This window comes from Pezoporus flaviventris, unplaced genomic scaffold, assembly GCF_033815535.1.
Source record: "Pezoporus flaviventris isolate CSIRO_AGI_PZ_B2104156 unplaced genomic scaffold, CSIRO_AGI_Pfla_v1 ptg000031l, whole genome shotgun sequence".
NCBI classification, from domain to species: domain Eukaryota; kingdom Metazoa; phylum Chordata; class Aves; order Psittaciformes; family Psittacidae; genus Pezoporus; species Pezoporus flaviventris.
The window spans coordinates 5,679,338-5,698,016 of record NW_026892579.1 but is presented as its reverse complement, the minus strand read 5'-3'; positions in this window follow the sequence as shown (position 1 = coordinate 5,698,016).

Below are 18,679 nucleotides of genomic sequence, written 5' to 3'. Positions count from 1 at the left end.
ACACAGTGGGATGGAAGGGATTGCATATTGCAGTTTATGTAGATACTCTCAAATTTGCCAGGCACTGTAGTCAGCAGTGGTCAAAGGAAAGATCCCATGCTCTTGACAGTTGCAGGAAATATATGTCTATTTAACATCCAGATCCACATCTGAGCTCTACTGAATATATCTCAGATGGATAAGCAAGGACTATTTTCTTATTGCTTGGGTTTTTAAAAAACAGTAATAACATTGCAGATGATGTGGTCTTTATCAGGCTGCAAAGGGCAATATGAATATTTTAATCTCCAATAAGACAATAGACCTTCAACCTCCTCGCATATTGGCTAAAATTAGTGTTTAAGAGAAGATACATCCAAAATAGATCTGGTTCAGTGTACCTTGAAGAATAAAACTCAGCTTGCTACATGTAATTTAGACAATATGTCCAGATTTCACTCTGGGATTTGTGCTGGGGAACACCCATACTGTCCTGACAAAACTTCCTAGAAACTGTCATTAAGGGATAGGAGTTAAGTGGTATTTGAGAGCCTTTTGTTTCTGTATCACCTGCAAATGCAAAGCTAAATAACACAGACCCAAACACTGACTTTAACAGGTTAGGAAAGACCCAGCCCATCTCCTTGACATCAGCGCTGCCTTTGTCTGTAAAGCCACAAGAGACTAAATTTGCTGCAGTCACAGTTTACCATTCTTCAGGTATAAAAACCTGTATGAGAAGCCAGGAGTTCATCTCAGCAGCAACAAAGACTCTGCAGAGCATTACGTTTTGCTTTTCTTTATATATTTTTAATTGGAACTGTTAAAACTCTTCCTGTTCTCCTATGTAGCAAAGTATTAAAGATGTAAGATGTCCTTGTAATTCACATAAAAAGTGGCTCAGCTAAGAAAAGCACTGTTACAATGAGAGTGACAGGTACCCTGGAATGTAATGATAAGATGCCCTAACTCATTGATCATATACCCACTACAATTAGAGAAGTACCCTCGGCTGGCAAGCACACTCATGCCCATCACCATACCTGCAGTCTTATAAGGAGGATGCAGAAAACCAACGTCCAGTTGTGCTGCTAGGGCATTTTTACTGTCTGTAATGATATGACTGGGGCAATTAATTTGTTTGAAATTTTGAAAAGCAGTATAAAAATTGCCAGGCTTTTCTTACTTTAAAGAGGGCTTTTTGTTCCTATGTCTTACAGCACTGAATTAGCAGAGAATACAAATAAAAGTTATGTAGGAATATACGCAGAATATTTTGGCCCTGGAAAAGGCAACAGAAAATTGTAAAAAATTCTATCCATTACTGAGAGGGTTTTGCTCTGTTTCTTGTGGAAACTATTTTGCAGCTGCTGACCATTTGTCTGAATTAACAACAGACCTTTATTTCTTCTTGATCTGACAGATTGTGTATGCTGGACTGCTCCATAGGATTTTTCCTATGCATCGTGGCAGTGCATGCGCGCAATAAATTTTTTGAGGGGGAAGGGAAAATCCATTCAGATATCAGTTGTGGAATACTATATTCAGGGAGTTTTGAAGATTTCCAGCATTACAGGATATTTGTAAAACAACTCCACTGACTGCAAATTTTACTTTGCATTTAACTGCTTCATGAACATCCCAAGCCAACAACTGGCAGCCTGTGGTGTGTCAGATTAAATGACTGGTATTTAAGCTTTAAAAATTGTAATTAGACTTTCCCATTAGCCTTTTCTATTAGTTCAGCTGCACCAGGCCTACCAGCATAAGGAATCTTGGAGTAGGCAAATTGCCACAGTATCATATTTAGCAACATACTAATTAAATCTGCTGAAAGTAAGAGATTCAACTAATTGACACTGTACCAAGAGTGAAAGATTAAATAGGCCTCCCAATATTGGTAGCTGTGGTTCAGAAGGAGTAGACATTTTTATGTGTATGTGGTGTAAATAAAGAATTTGTCACACCACTACCCTGACTCATCCCCAGGATAGATCAGTGGCAGGCTCCTTATCTGTACTGGACAAAACAAAAAAATGTATTCAGTATTGAATTTATGTGCTGAAGTAAAACAAACAGTCCATTTCACGCATCTCACAATGGAACAGATACTACAGTGCACAAATACTGTAATAATCTACCAAAGCTCTAACTTCTTCAAAATAGCACAAACCATTCCTTACAGCCTTTGCTTAGACCTACACTGCAGTATTTCTTCACTTTCACAGACTCCTTGTCTCCTTGGTCTTTCTATACCCTTCCCATTCTTTTATGCTCATCCTTTGGCAGAGCTGTTAGAAATCGTTGTTAACAAACAAACTTGCACTCTGCATATTTTACTGTGCCTGTTTGAATAGCCCAGACTGGATCTCAGTCTGTGTCCCACACCATTGTGTCCAGTACAAAAAAAATGTCAAGGCAATGAAGATTTGGCCTTAGACTCCTGGCCATGAATGGAGAGTAGGACATTAAACCACCACTCATGACAATTTTCTCGGTTCACTTCTGTTGTCAGAGGATGACTTCTACTTATGCTTGTTCAGAACTGGAAAAATGCCTTCTCAAATGATACACACCAAAGTTGTGGCTGGTTTAAAAAGCAACAGCCTTCAGTAGGGCCCTGCCTGGCCAGAGGATGAGGAACATAGAACAAGTTCACATCTACTAGCAGCAGACCTCATGGTTGATTTTCTCATGCTGATCCTTTCGCATTTCACATATATTACAGTTGGTCAAGATACCAAAAGTCCTATTAGTGTCACTTTGTTTAGTACACTGAACAATTGTCTTGCGCTTTTTGCTATAAGACTAAATGACCCTGTAAAAGATCTAAGAGTTATCATTCACATGTGGTAGGGGATTAAAGTCAGATGGTTGAAAGACACATGATGCTTTGCCATCTGTTTCACCCTTTCTTGGAGAGGTGCTGCCCTCACAGGGATAGCTGGGCAGCTCTTCGAGCAGACCTGGAGCTGCTCTAGTGTTTATAGCCAATTTATTAAAGCAAGATAATTTCAAGACCTGCTTCATGAGCAGATTGAGGTCCCTGCTTTGGCCATCCCATTTATAACCCTCCACAGTGTGTAAGCTAAAATCCTCAGTTAAGTATTATGGAAAACATGTAACTTTTCCATAAGCACCAATCTCATGTGCAGGTAAAAAGCAGAAGAATATAGCCCTCTCTGAGGGCTATATAATATTGCACAGGTAGTACCAACAGTAACATGAGGAGAGAGTACACATCGTAAATTAAGGGGATAATGGTATTTCCAGACTGTAAATCACATGTCTTACATAAAAGTATGCAAGAACTCTGCGCTAGTGTGGAAGGTTGAATTACACAAACAACCAACTAGGAGGAGACGGGACATTGAGAGCCACATCCTGCCCATATGTGAAAGCATGCTGGAGTCCAGAAGAGGGGTGTGGTTGCCTGATGCCAGCTACATGAACCCTTCTGCTGGGGCAGCAAAATGTTTCAAAGCAGGAAATTCAGAGCCAGTCTCAGAGGTTTCAGCAGGCAACTACAGAGCATGCTTCATGGAGCCATTTCCCTCTGCTTCTTTGATGAAAAGCAAGCAGCATGTGCCCCCGGCTGAGACATATTGCTGGCAGTAGCATATGCATTTGATAACAGCAGCTTTACCATTAAAGTAGGAAAAAAGATGTTTTTCCAATCCAGGAAAATCAACAGTGTTTGTTTCTCTCCCTGTTGGGATGAACACAGAACTTTTCTAGATCTAGAGAGGTGAAAAGGATGAGAAGGAAATAAAAAAATTGTCTGCTCTCCTGCAACAGGCAAAAGTTAATAGGACACTCACCTGGAATGTTATGTTAGTTGTCAAGTCCCCCAGTACATATGACACTTAAATCCTAAATGAGAGTTAGCCTATAGATCAATTAATATAAGGAAAGCAGGTATCCTATGGGACGCATTGCACTGTGTACACCCCATGAGAGATGTGTCGAAAGATACAGCTTGGTGATCAAAGCGCAGTGGGAGTGAGATGTGAGAGAAGCAAGATTTTATGTGTAAATATCCCAAAAAGAAATGTATAAAAAAAGTATAAAAGCATGGCAGCATGGCCCTTTCTTTCTCCCTCCCACTATGTTTTGTCTCTTTCCCCCAGGGCAGAGTCTGGCACAGTGACTCTGAAATGCCTGACAGTATGTTCTGCAGGAATACAGCTAATGACTTAGACATGAGTAGCCTCATTTTTGAGGCTGAGCAGGGAACACTTCTGGGTCCACGTGCATTAATCCTGCTGCACGTATTTCTGCAAGACAGGAAGCCAAGGTGGCTGAGCTCGTCACATTCCTAAGTACCAAAAATTTCTGAGCAAAATTCCACCAGGCCTGCAGGGCCATCTCCTTCATTTAGACTGAAAGACTTGTCAAAGCAAATGAGTCCCTGTGCCACCAGTGACTCCAACAACACATCAGTAAGCTAAATGACAAAACCAAGACATGACTTGAAGGCTGCAAACACTGCTTCAGAAGCCTGTGCCAGGGAGCCAGATGTTGCAGGAAAAACATCTGGGATTTTTGATTGCCTTTAAGAATGAGTAGGAGGAGAACTGTGATGTGGTATGAAAAATAGCCTGCTGCATATTTTTTGGATTAATGACAAAATTATCTCCTTTAAAACACTATAAAATGTAGGAATTTAAACTCATATAGGATGGCTTAGCAGTAAAAAAAAAATATATACATTGTACAGAAGTATGGAAAACCCTGAAAAGTTTCCAAATATGACATACCTCAAACATAGAACCTGAAAGAGTTTCATAAGGATAGTTAAAGAAGAAAATTTTCCTTTCTATCCATAAGCAAAGAACATGCTTTCATAGGGAGGAATGGGGGGAGGGAGGAAGGGGAAATGGGGACAATTCAAATGAAGCAGCCCATTGCAGTTAGAAACAAACTTTAATGTATACATTGGGTCTCCCCTGGATGTGAGTCCTGAAGGTATAAACCAGGAGTAAGCCTGGGCAGGGGGAGTTTCTGCTGTTCTAAGCACTTAGTATTATATGTATACCAGGACAAAAAAGAGACCTCTGAAGAGAAAGGCAGTAGAAATTTCCTCTCCACCTTTCCACAAAGCTGGTGCTAATGAAAGCATGTGTGCTGCGGGGAAAGGCAGCAAAAACCAAACCAGAGTTTTCTGTGGTCCTCCCCCCCACCCTGGGCTGTCCTGGGGGACAGGTTTTGCTCCCAGTTGACAGCTAGAATTCCCAGTCTCTCCAAAACAAATATCAGGGATCAGATTTAGAAAAAGTTAGTGGGAGCTGCACTTCAAACATAGAAAGTTTTGTAAGGTACTGTCAAAAATCACTTCCTCAGGAACTCCATTTGGACACCAAAGATCAATGGATACTGTCAGTTTAATTTTTCTGTCCTTTAGCAAAAATAAACTGTCCAACTTCACAAGCCTGTGCTGAAAAAAACAGTCTCAGAGACCAGTGAGGGAAGCCCATATGGAAATTGGCAATTCTGCCTTTAAAGGAGGGTTACAAAGCATGCAGCCACACACAGAACAGCCAGCCGAAAACAAGCCACAGGCAGCCTGCCTGCACCGTGAGTGCTGCTCATCCTGCTCCAGGAGTGTCGAAGAAGCCCTTTGTTAAAAAACAGAGCCATTAATTGCAATAACGTGTGCGTAAGGGAACTGGCTCCAGTAACAAAGCAGTCACAGTGGTAGCACGACCTAACTTTTAAATTTCTGTAATTTTCTTTCAGTGTGGCCTGTTTTGTTTTCCACATGTTCTGTACAGTAGCTTCAAAGAATTACATGGAGTAGAAAATAGTACCTTCAAGTAACCTTTTCAACTGTGGGAAAAACTTCTGTCTTCAAGAAATGAAAATGAGCACATTTTGCCTTTCTAACCAGTTTTTACTTCTTCCACCTACTTGGTGCAGTTAATGTTCAGTAAAGCATGTCTTACCCACCACACTCAAACTGAAAACATCTTTTTAATAATAAGAATCACATTTCTTCAGCAATGAGTATCTACTGTATTTTTCTAGTGTTCTGGGATTCTGGGAGCAGCTCTCCTTGCCGTGGCTAAATTCCTTTCTTCTCTACAAATCTTTTTCACAGAAATTTAAAGATATACATTTTCTCACTTAATTGTGCTGTCCAGTCTTCTGTTACAGTTATCTGCCGCAGATACTGCCCTGCCTAGCATTTATTTGATGGGAACATGCTCCCCTTCAAGATTTTGAAACACATTTTGGTATCTGGGCAGATTTGATAATTCCTGCTACATTTGAATATACTATTACCACCCATGACAATTATTTGTCATCTTCAGGCAGGAGGGAAAGTGCTTTATGACCACACATCAGATCTTTACTGTTTTTTTCACCCCAGTTATACCTTAATTACTTTTTGAAACCCTGCAACTTACTTCTCTTCATTTAGACATCTAAATACTTCTGTAAGTTTGACTCCAAATGACTATTATGACTGTGCAAGATTAAGGCTAATTTTGCTTAATGATTTCATTCAGCATGGAAAACAGAAGGATGATGATGAAATCTCCTAGTAACTCCAAGAGTTAGGGACAACCTCAAAAGAGAAGATGAAGAGATGTAGCAGAAATAACTGGATGATTTTGAGAACTACAGTAGTAAAACAAGGCACATAAAATGCACTAAATGCAAGGGCATGGGTTTAAGAGCAAGTAACAGAAACATGCTGTAAATTGGAAGATTAACTTCTGAAAAGGTTAAAAGAGGGAAATTAATTTGCTCAAGGCCAATTTGGATGTGGCTTTGAGCAATCTGGTCTAGTGGAAGGTAACCCTGCCCATGGCAGGGGGTTGAAACGAGATGAGCTTTAAGGTCCCTTCCAACCCAAACCATTCTATGAAATACAGATGCAAGAGCAGTGGAAGACAGCTGCTAGGTAATGATTATTCCTCCCTTTACACCTAACTTGAAGGAGTGTAGCTGTATTTTGACATATAGTTGCATTATATAGGGTGAGCAGATATCACCACTCATCAACAGCTGAGAAAGGGAAGGTATTATCCAACCTTACAGCAAGGCAAAGTCTCTTGTCCCTTTCCTTGTGCTGGCTTTGATGCCCAGTGTTTCTTTGTGTGAGTTGACTTAACTGTGCTGAAAACCAACCTATCAAAAATATATAGTATAATACAGCAGAAACAAAGCAAGCCAGAAAGAAAAATGTTGAGGGTGAGAGGAAGAATAAGAAGCATGACTCACATTTCAGCAGGAGTGAGGAAACCCCTACAAAAGCCATTTGATACTAACAAGCTTGGTGACCAATTGTTTGCAGCAGCTTAGATCCAAAACAGATATGTAAAAAAATGGTCTGCCTAGATTCAGGCCACCATTTCCAAGGTCTTTGATACTACTACTACTCGTTTGATCCAAGGGTCCTAGCTATTTGTTCATGTTTCCAGCTGGGAAGACAAACTGTTGATAAACTGGGGTTTTCTTTGATGCCACCTCGTTTAGAAGAAATTCACAATGTTTCTCTTCCCTCAGCATGGAAAATCTGCTAGATCAGAACATGATGTCACTGTATCCATGCTTTTAGCCAAAGCCTTACCCTAAGTGCTCATATTTGCCCTGTTCCCCCTCACCTTACTCGTGTATCATGGATTGCTGCCTCTTGTTTTTCCGGACAAGCTGTTATTCCCATAGACACACTCCAGGAAAAACTCCCTAGAGCTCCCCCAGTCATTTGAACTCTTTAAGCTTTTTATTTCCCTTCAGTCACAACAGAAAACATGGGCTTAACTGACTTTTCAAGCTCCTTTAGGGGAACAGCAATGATTAAACCTCCTGATACTTCGGGACAGATTTCTTAAAGCAGCAGTGTGATGTCAGATAAAAATGTTCCCATTTGTGGACAGAAGAAGTGATGACTGCTTTTTAAATATTTGCGAAAGTGGAGGGAAGCCTATTGACATCCTGAGACTTCCTGGTTCATATTCAGTAGCATGGCTAGGGCAAAGTGCTCCCGTAACACTTTGGTTACTGAGTTGCTCGTTAAAGAGAAAGCATGCAAGGGACTCAAATGGTTGTTGTGCACTCAGAAAACAGACTAAAATAAATCTGTTATTTATTAATGTCTATGCCAGCACTGAAACGAATACTGAAGGTCTTGACACTTCCAGTTTAAAGTCTTCACTATTTTCCCACATCATTATTTCTATTAATGCTAAACATCTGGAAAACTCTCCTTAACCAAACCTTAGAACTGAATTCCATTTTCCAGACTAATAACAACTGTTCTGCCAATCCTATTTACTCTACAAACTCACCTCAAATTGCATTGTAGTTTCTATCCTGCCCTCTCCTGCCAAAACCTTGTACTCTACACACCGTCTCTCTGACTTGGCATCCTGATCTATCAAATTATGCTGATATTAATAACATCTCTAATATAGTTATAATCAGACTTCTTCTGCAGCAGTTAGCTTCACAGAAACCTTTGGCCTGCAAGAAAAAGCCAATGAGAAGTTCTGAGAGGAAGTAGGACACAAGGGCATAGGAAAGTCCCTGAACCTTCTCTCTGCATTTAGGATGCAAAGGATCCTAAGCACTAGGATGTTAACAGGAAAATTACTTCTTGCTCCTGCAGTAAGTTTTTTATAGTTTCCTGGGAAGTCGCACAATCAGCATTCATGATTCTATGATTTCCCTGTTTACACTCAAATAAAGCCTAGCAGCATGTGCTCTCAATGAGATCATCTCACATCAGTCCTGAGGGCAGGCTCCCCAAGGGGTGGGATACATTGACCCTCACCAGAGCGATACCTCCACATTAGTTCCTAAGACAATCAGACTGAATACAGGACTGGTAAAGTTAGCTTAAGAGAAAGTCAACTGTTTATAAGAACACTCAGGTTCATTGGTTAGTAGAGCCAGAAACTTTCAAATCTAGTCAACTGCCAAATCTATTCAAATCCTACCCTTCTCAGGGTTTAATATACCCTTAGCCCTAGGCATCATCCAGGGCCTATGAAAGACTGGAATTAATAACCCTGCACCCTTTTCTTTTTAGATATGATGCACAGTAAAAGCGGGTTTACTGTCTATTTTAGCACAAGGGAGGAAGGAGTGGAGCAGAAAATTGTCTCTTTTTATAGAAGATCACTAAACATGGGACTGCAGTTATCTGGGGGCTAAGCAGAGGAGAGGGGGGAATGTTTCTAACACTTTTTTAAACTTCACCACTGGGAAAAAAAAACAAAAACAAACCTACAATGCAGATAATTCAGGAGAGAGAGAAAGCAGGGAAAAGTGTGAGACTTTTTGTGCAAGTGGTTAGGGCACTTACATGAAGCATGTGGCATCAGATCATTTCTACTCCAAAAAGTGTTGAACAGTGGGTGGATAAAATGCATAAGTAGCTCACCAAACCCACTGTATGTCTAAAACTGTTTGCAGTATAGAAACCTGCAAGCAAAGATCTGAACAAGCTTTTTCTCTCTTGAGCAATTAGTTTTCCTTTTGCTACAGGCAAGATGCACAGCCACCTGGATCCATTGGTGTCTCCTTACCTCACAGCAACATCATCGTGTAACTTGGCCTTCAGTCATTCACACAGTTTTGAAAACAGCTCTCTTAATGGCACGTACAAAAATCAGTCTTTATGCAGGGCCAAATTCTGTGCCTGGTCATAGCAATAATCCTCTACTTAGGTTCACTAGCAGTGTTCACACACACAGTATCCAGCCCGTAAGTATCAGTACTTAAGCACAGAAACGCAGTCACTGCAACAGCCTTATGCAGTTATCTGAAGGAAAATAAAAAAGGATATTGCTTACAGCAAAGGGGAGAATGTGCTTACAACAGTTACACTTGTGTGCTGTGAATATGAGAAGTCTGAATAACACATTTGATGAATAAGAACTATGTTTAAAAAACAGTGTGCTCCATTTTACTAATCTGTGTGAGAGTGAAATTGTGGGAAAAAAATATTATGCTAATATGAAACCACTTCAAGGAGGAAATCAGAAAATACGTGTAGTTAATCTTCCACCCAGGAAAATGAAAGCATGAGAACAAACCCTAACTTTCTGAGGAGACAGCTGATGTTGGTGTAAATCACTGATGCATAAGTATGTGATTTTCATTTGGAATTATGTCCTGAGCTGTTTATATAGCGTACGATTCCTATTCAAATCTATTTAACAGTAATAGCCATGAGCTTTGCTACTCTTCAGAAATACAGTACAATGGAATTATTCTAGTGCTGCAAAATGGCTCATTCTTACTTTATAAATGACTTCTACGTGCACAAAATCAGGCTGCACTAAAAAGAGCTGATGAAAACAACATCTCTTCCTCTTCTTCTCTGTCTCTGCCCCAAAAGGAAAGGGAGGCAAAGGGAGATGGGGAGTAAAGCTGCAAAGCTGCAGCTTTTAAGGCTTGCACCTGCAATTCAGGACATATATTGCACCCACCTGACCTTAGGCAGAATTAACTAAATCTGTTTAACTGGGGTAGATAAATAAAAAAAAAAAGGAAGAACTTTTTAAGGGGACTTCAAGTGTTCTACAATTTATTCCATTTCTTTGATGGACTCCAATGAAGTTCCCAGGGGGTTAGGAAACAGGCTCTGGACTAGCAGAAAAAAATCTGGTCTTAAAAATTGTACAATTCAGTTGGGATAACAAACTTTACCCAGATTTACAGCAGAGATAGTTATATCAATCAGAGTCAAAATGCTTCCTACAAATAAAGATATTTTTCATTTTTACATGAATTTTTCAATTGCTGTTAAATTTAACAAGTTACTGCAGATATCAGAGGAGATAGCAGAGGAGGAATGGTTATTTTTTATACTTTTTTAACCCTCTTCATCTAGTTAATAATCTTAATTGAATTAGTTTTCAGGTGAATGGGTTACCTCTGGAAAGAAAATGGGAATTAAAACTCACACCATACTGTCCTCTGCCTTGGAGCCAGAAAAGATGTCTCCAGAAGTTTCCTCAGAACTGGGGGTCAGGAAGAGATAGAGCAGAGGAGGACAGGTCTGTGGAGTCACTGGCCCCACTACACTCCCTCCCTTCCTTCAGCATCTGGACTAAACTGAGCTGTGCTCTGTCTCCCAACTGTGCCCCACACATGATACAGTGAAGAGGAGAGAAGACAGATTGCAGGACTCAAAAAACCATAAAATCTGCATTCCAGGTATTTTTTGGTTGTAATCCACGTAACTTATCTTAAATATCTACCACAGCATGAGAAAAGCTGTATTCAAAAGAGCCTATTTTTCTGAACTAATACCACAAAAGGATCACTCAACATTAAGCCCAGCCACAAACTGTCATTGTAAAATAACTTTCTGGATCTGGGAAGTGCAAGTAACTAAGATGAGATTTGGAAAGCCTCAGAAGCAGTTTTTTAAACTTACTTTATATCCACTCCTTTTGGTAATGTGATCTTTTTTTGTCCACGTGGAAACATGAGTGTCTCAGCAATCCCTGTTATCTCCCTGAGGAGATGCTCTGAGAGGGAGGTGCTGAGGACATGCAACAACCTGGAGGAAGCCCTGAGTGACTATGGCAAGCTGCATGGCAATTCCCCATACTGGATAACACCAAGAGGCCTGACATGGATCTAGAGGATTCCTCAGAGAAGGAGGAATAAAGCATAAATGTTACTATCATAGAGGACTGATCCACAAGGTCCATGCTGAGGAAAACTGTCCCATAATTGATCATCTGAAGACCAGGCTTAGCCCCACTTACAGAAGCAGACCACAAAGAAAAACCGTGGAACAAAACAGGCAGTGAGGAATTTCTTCAAGACCATGTTCATGAGAAAAAAAAAAGATATTTTTTTATAGCTTCAGGCTACATAACAAATATATATATATATGTGTATGCATATATATATGTTTCTATGTATTTATATTCATATTTTTATATCTCTCTATATAAAAGCAGGCATGGCAATGTCAGGTACTTACCACTTCTTGTGTAAACTGTAAGGAAATTTGTTGGGATCACAAGCAAGTAGGTAAGAAGAAGGCAAGGGCCTGCCCTTGAACAAGTAAGGCAAATGGAGCTGTATATGCACTTTAAACCACACACACACACACACACGAAGAACACATCTTTGCTACCCCTAGTTATGACACTGAGGATACTGTCAGAATGTTTGCTACTGTGTAATCTAACCTTCTCCAATCAAACCTGCTAAGTACTTTGTAGAAGTGGCAGTTTATTACTAAAACTGATGCTACCACCTGCCCTTTAGTTTAATAGAAATAAAATTTTCTAGCATATAAATGAGTTTTTCTTGTACAATAGGTCTACCTTGAAAAGAAAAAGGGTTTATGACCTTTACTATGTTTCAAAACTATTTCTGATCCTCTATGTCAAGCAAAGGATCAGGTATCATTCTACATTACCCTTTCGAAGCAGCAAAAGTGTTTCCCTCCGTGCTTCAGCTCTCACTTTCCTCCCAAACGCATTTCTATCCTCAATGTATTACTTGTCCTTTCATCTGTGGCATGTTCCAGGACTACACTGACAGCATGTCCTATGAAATAAATAATCTGAGTTAGATGAGGGTTTTTTTAAGCATCCACACAGGTTGATTTTGTGGTCCTGGTTGTTCTGTTCCTTTGTTAATCAAATTGTTTCATTAAGAGATTCCCATTTTCCATTACCTTTCAACAAAGCCATTGCTTGCTTGTTTCCGTATAAATGGGATAATTTCACTAATGTGGTTTATTGCATAGCCCTATAAACAGAACAGTAATACAAATAAAGTGCAGACTGAGAATAAGAATAAGCAGTTAGGGCTGGGGAGTTCTTATATCTGGGGATTTCTTATATTTGCTCTATTACCTGAGAGAATGTTACATGGAACAACTTCCTGGCTGCTTCATATACTTTGCAGCTAAGATGATCATAAAACTGACCTTCAGCTCTGGAAGTATGTGAACTTCATGAAAACCTAGACTCAGATCTGTATTTCCAGCAAGTTTAACTGGAATAGTGCTTTAAGTGTTAGGACTCTTGATCTTTTAGGAGTTTCATGATATTCCCTTGGTATACGTTCTGTTTAGATTACTGGGGGTTGAAATTTTCAAAAGCAAATTGCAAATATGACTTACAATTTCAACTTAAATTCCATAAACACTATGAAGTTGGAATAAGTGCTCACCAAAACTACATTTTCACAGCCTAGGGGAGTTGATGCAGTTGCCATGGTTGAGCAGTAGTCTCTCCTCCCCTGCCCTGCTTGGAGATGTAGTCCTGCTCCTTCATGTGCACCGTCTCTGGTATACATCTTATCCTACAGCAAGCCCACACTCTAGGGACTGAAGCAGAAAGTAACCTGTTTGCTCCCCCACACAGGTCAGCATTCTGGAAATTTAGGTTTCTAAACTGACTCTCTGTAGAGAAGAACCATGTCATATTTCCAGTTTTCCCTATGAAGCTTACCAAAGCCCATCCATTTACACTGTGATGACGTCAGAAAGTACTCTGAATAAAGCTATCCTCTCTTCTATCCTGAAGAAGGACTGTGAATAAGACTAGGGAAATGTGTTTTGCCTTTGTGTTCAGTATTCATGAGAACCATAGTTTGTTTAAGGTTCATAGACAATGCTAAAATTGGAGAAGATACCAAAAAACCCATAAAATTTGTTTATAGTCTGGATAAGTGCTTTTTAGTGAAAAACTCTAGAAATTCAATCTATTTAGTTTACCAATAATTGAGAGGTACAGTGAGTAAGTTTCTTTCTTCCTGAGGAGATACTATTAAGAAGATCTTTAATCTTGTGAAGAAAAGTGTACCATGAATCAGTGGCTGAAAGATGAAGCCAAAAAAAAATCAACCTGGAAAGGTTCCTTTTTTTTCTTTCCCCCTTTTTTTTTTTTTTAATCACTGTGAGAATAATTAATTAATGGGGTGGGGAGAAACTGCCAAGGGAGCAGTGGATTTTCTTTTCTTAATGTCTCCAAATCAAGACTGAATAACTTTCTGAGGAAGTACTTTTACCAAACACCAGTTAATGAGCACAGTAAAAGGGTAACTGGGTGAAATGTACTGGTCTGAAACATACGGGAGGTCAGAGTAGGTAATCTAACCGTCCCTTCTGTCCTTAACTTCCAAGAATCCATGAATTATCCTAGATTTGTTGGCGTGCAGTAGGATTGAAAAAGCAAGCCTTTGAGGAAAAAACTGTTTGCTATTTGCCTCAGGAAAGTAACTTCTGGTTCATGCAAAGGAAATCAGATTGATCTGTATTAATGGTGTCTGGCAGAACATTTTCTTACTTGCTTGCCAAAGTTTTGGTAAGGGTTTTATTGCCAACTGTAAGAAGCGATTTGAATTGATATAAAATATACAAACAACTTGGTAACCTTCTCATGGGAGTGAAGTATACATCATGAACATAATTTCTTTATTTTCTTTCCCTTCAGAGAATTAAGGAATTTGGCTCTTCCCAAAGTGCAGCAATCATGCCTAAGCATTTTATAGACTTCTAGTGAGAAACTGCCAAGCCTTAGAGACTTGTCAAGGGCAGAGAGTGAATATTAATCTTAACCACTGTCATTTCAACTGCATCTGAGCTCCCTCTTCTGACATTTAGATTTCTTTTTAACCCTTTAGAGGGACTGTAAAATAATCCCACCAAGTATACTCCCTGGAGCAGGTATTGTAAGTAAGACCCATCAGAGTGCTGTGTACAGTAACTCCCTCGGCTGCAGGTCCATACCCTACCATTTCAAGTAGGAATGTCTGTGGTCCTTTGTTAATGATGTAAATACTTTCTTCTCATTTAAACTGCATTTTTCTGCCGCTATCTTTTGTGCAAACCCTGTAAGGGTAACTGTTTTGAATACAGTTATACTAGGAAGAAATGTCCCTAGACATTTCATACACCTCTGGATAGCTTCCTAGGATGCTGTCTAGAATAGACACTGATCTTAAAGCTTGTGCAATACTTAAGGAAATCAGTTCTTTATTATCCTTAGAGGTATGCACTCTTCTTTAATCACATCACAACTTGTAGTTTATGTCTAAGCTGTCATCCTCAGAGGGCAACATTTTATTCTTTTTTAAATACAAAGACCCATATATGAATAAACATTTCCTGACTTTTTGGCTGCCAGGCATTTGAGAGCATTCTAGCAATTTTTCTTTTTTTTTTTTTAATAATATTTATCTCTTTGACTACAATTTTTGTAACTCATAAAAACTGTCTGCATGGTCACACATCCCCTCAGACATCTCCACCCGCAGCTTTATTTCAGCATCTTCAGCATACCAGTCTCTTCAGTGTATCTGAAGTTTCATCTTGCCAGGCTTTTTTGGGGGAAGAAAATAACTGCATGGTGACTGCTAGTTCAGCTTTAGCAATAGAACAGTTAAAGGAAGACTACAGTCAGCTATCAGCATTTTCACTTGACTTTGCATGATGTTGTTGTTCCTACTTTATGCTCAGGAGTTTTAGTCAAACTCTTTCTGGTCAAGGTAAGTGGTTTTCTAGCACAGTAAAAAATTCACTGCCCAGAAATTATTCATTTTACTCATAAGACTGCAGGCATGTTTATTGCACTCCAAAGTGCCTAAGCTTGCCCGTTAGGGAAGACCAAGGGAGAAGAAATCCCACATGGTAAGTTGATTGTTATCTTTTAGGATGCATCTTCTAAAAGATACAATGATGATGGGGTGGGCTGTGTGGAACTGGTTTCATTTCTGCCAGTATTGATTACATTTTAATCACAGTTGAACCCTATGCTGGCCATGAAGATCTGATGGAAAAACAAGGAGTTATTTATCGGTTTCCTCAAGGTTTTTCTTGCCAGACTACAGTCCTCTGGCCACTTCACCTTCTCTCAGCAGACCTGCTTGATAATACCTGCTTCCTAACATGGGTACCAGCAGAAGACATGAACTAGTAGCAGCAACAGTAAATAGTTTGTGAGAAAATGTTAAGAAAAGAGATCAAGAACAATATATAAAGGAACAGACTATACAATGGAAAGGATGGGTTTAGAAGATTATTGTGCGCACTGAATTGAGTTTGGTAAACACTGATCTTTCACAGAGCCCTAATGATAGCCAACAGGCAATTTTGCGGATATTTTCAGGAAAAAAGTGAGCATGGAATTGTTGTTATTCAGACTGAGAAAAGTTCTACTATCCATTAAACTTTTTCAGATTTTAATTATTTGTCTTTTTCTAACTATAAATACAAAATTAATTATAGAGTGGAATATATACAAAAGGAAAGACTGAAAGAACACAGCTCCCCACACCAATGTATCACTCTGAAATCTAATCTTCCAGCACTGAGATAAGTATCTAAGTTGTGATGCTGCAGGCTACAGAGGGTGAGGTTCTCCTTTAACAAAAATATCTGTCTTGGTTGGTACCACAGAGTCATCCCAGATCATATGAATTTCCATCCTCATGCTCTTTCTCTCACTTCCATTCTGACCATAAATTTCATGCTGAACTGAAAAGATTCTCCATCTGGAGTCAAAACTTAAAAAATATACTCATGGGCAAAAAAAATATCAAACTTTAATTTTCAAAAAAAAATTATTCTTTCCAAAAATCTGCAATCTCTATTCAAGTGTAAAAGCTGCTAACGATAGCTATGTCTCAGGATTATACACCATATATCCATAAAGACTGGTGCTTTATATTTCTTATTTGACCTTGATGGATGAGTCTTGTCTTCCTTGGAACTCTTCATAGCTGTATTGCAGCTTTACTGGGCACAGAGAAGTAGAAGATGAAGTTCAAACAAGGCTTATACAGGCTCGCCATTCTACCACTGTGTTTTCTAACCCCAAGGTTAGCAGGGTTAGATAGTCATTGCTGAAAACAAAGACCTAATTGAAAACAATTCCCTAATCTGTAAAGCAGCTTCTGTGAATGCTGTCACAAGTAGAGACTCAAAACTCTGAGTGCAGACACTGGATCTTCCTAGCTCATTTGCTTTGCAGCTCGTATATTCAAGTGTGACCTCTTCATGCCTTGCCCTCTATACATTTTTATTCTTGAGTGTAGAGATATGAATGTATTATGTATTTCTTTCTGCTGTAATAATACCAATTACACTTCAGTGTACTACACAAGTTATAATGCCAGAAGAGGTTGTGAATAGATGCTATTTGAAGGTAACTACTGCTCTGAGACGAGAAAATAGTTGCAATTAGATGCTTTCATTTCTATGCACGATTCTATAACCCTGAAAAGAAGCTAATACCAAAGCCTTTCTCCTCTGGTGATAGAACCTAATATCTGAGAATCTACCATGTTTATTCTCTTGCCAGAGATCACATAAACCAAAGAGAAGGGGAAAAAAATCAAAACAGTGTGACTTGGTGGATAGTGTTTTATGGAACAGACCACCAGAGAAATGTGACTGATAATTTGATAGGTTCTTTAGAGGCTAATAAACTAGGTGAAAATAAAAATTTAGAAGTTATACCATCTAGAAGTTTTAAGCACTAAGCAGGAGACTGCTAAATTATCTAGTGTACAAACATTCTCCTCCAATTATAGGGAAACAAACAAACAAACCAAGAAAACACTTTTTTGATAGGCTATCTTAGAAAAAATTCCTGGATATGAGACCCAAATACACCATGCAGATGAGAGTTTCAAGTTCTCCTAGGTTGTGTTGACGGTTTATATACAGGCATGTGTTTAAAAAAATCTCCTTGTGAAAAATGGCAACAATTCTTGCTTAAACTAGCTGTAAGAGAATATTCATTATGTTGAACACTCAAGTCTAGCATTACACAAACAAAGCCTCTGTTGTGACACCAGCTAACAGGACACAACATGATCCTACAGTGATAAGGCAGACAGAATTTGCAGTGTTTAACATGATGGGCTGCTCTTTCCAATGTGGCAATAAACACAATGTATACTTGTCTACATGGTCACTGAGCAATTGATGATTGAAACTCAGACCCACAGACAATGCTCAAATTATTATTAAGGAAATACAAATAACTGACCTATACAATATCCTGTCATTTTTCCAGATCACCACAGATTTCTGCTGGCATCTAAGCCTGAAAATGCCCAAATGAGTATCAGCTGCAGTCTCTCTTACGTGTGTACCAGCTGTAAACTGATATATATAGAAGGGGTATGAATTTCTTTCAGGTTAATGGACACATTAGTAACTACCTAGACTCCATCTGGAGTTCTGAGCCCTGACTTGAAAAATGCACGTCTAAGCCTTGCAATGTCGTGCTGACTGAGGCCTCAGGAAAGCTGCATTCATAAGCAGCAGGACCCATATGAAGTGATTTGCTTTGTTCTTGAGGCAGGGAGGAGGGGATGGGCGGGGGGCAAACTGAATAGCTCTTCTGTGACTCAGTATCAGAGAAAAAGGCAGTAATAAACAAGATCTCAAGAGCATATAACAATCTGTACATTCCGGTACAGAGAATGCATCCTCAAATGCTTTCTTGAGATGAATGGCAAGATAAATCTATAGGAGAGGCTTTCAATTTCTACCAAAAGAGCTGTGAGAGGACTGTGGAAGAGATTCCAGAATCCCAACCAAAGTACATCAGTCCCTGGACCAATGGGCTCCCAAGGACAATTGCTAGAGCCACAGAGAGAGTATCTCATTATGATGTCCAGGAATGCACAGGAGAAAGGAGCGACAGGGGTGTCATTGGGAGCAATCATGTCCACCTCCCATCAGATCCATTTCCCA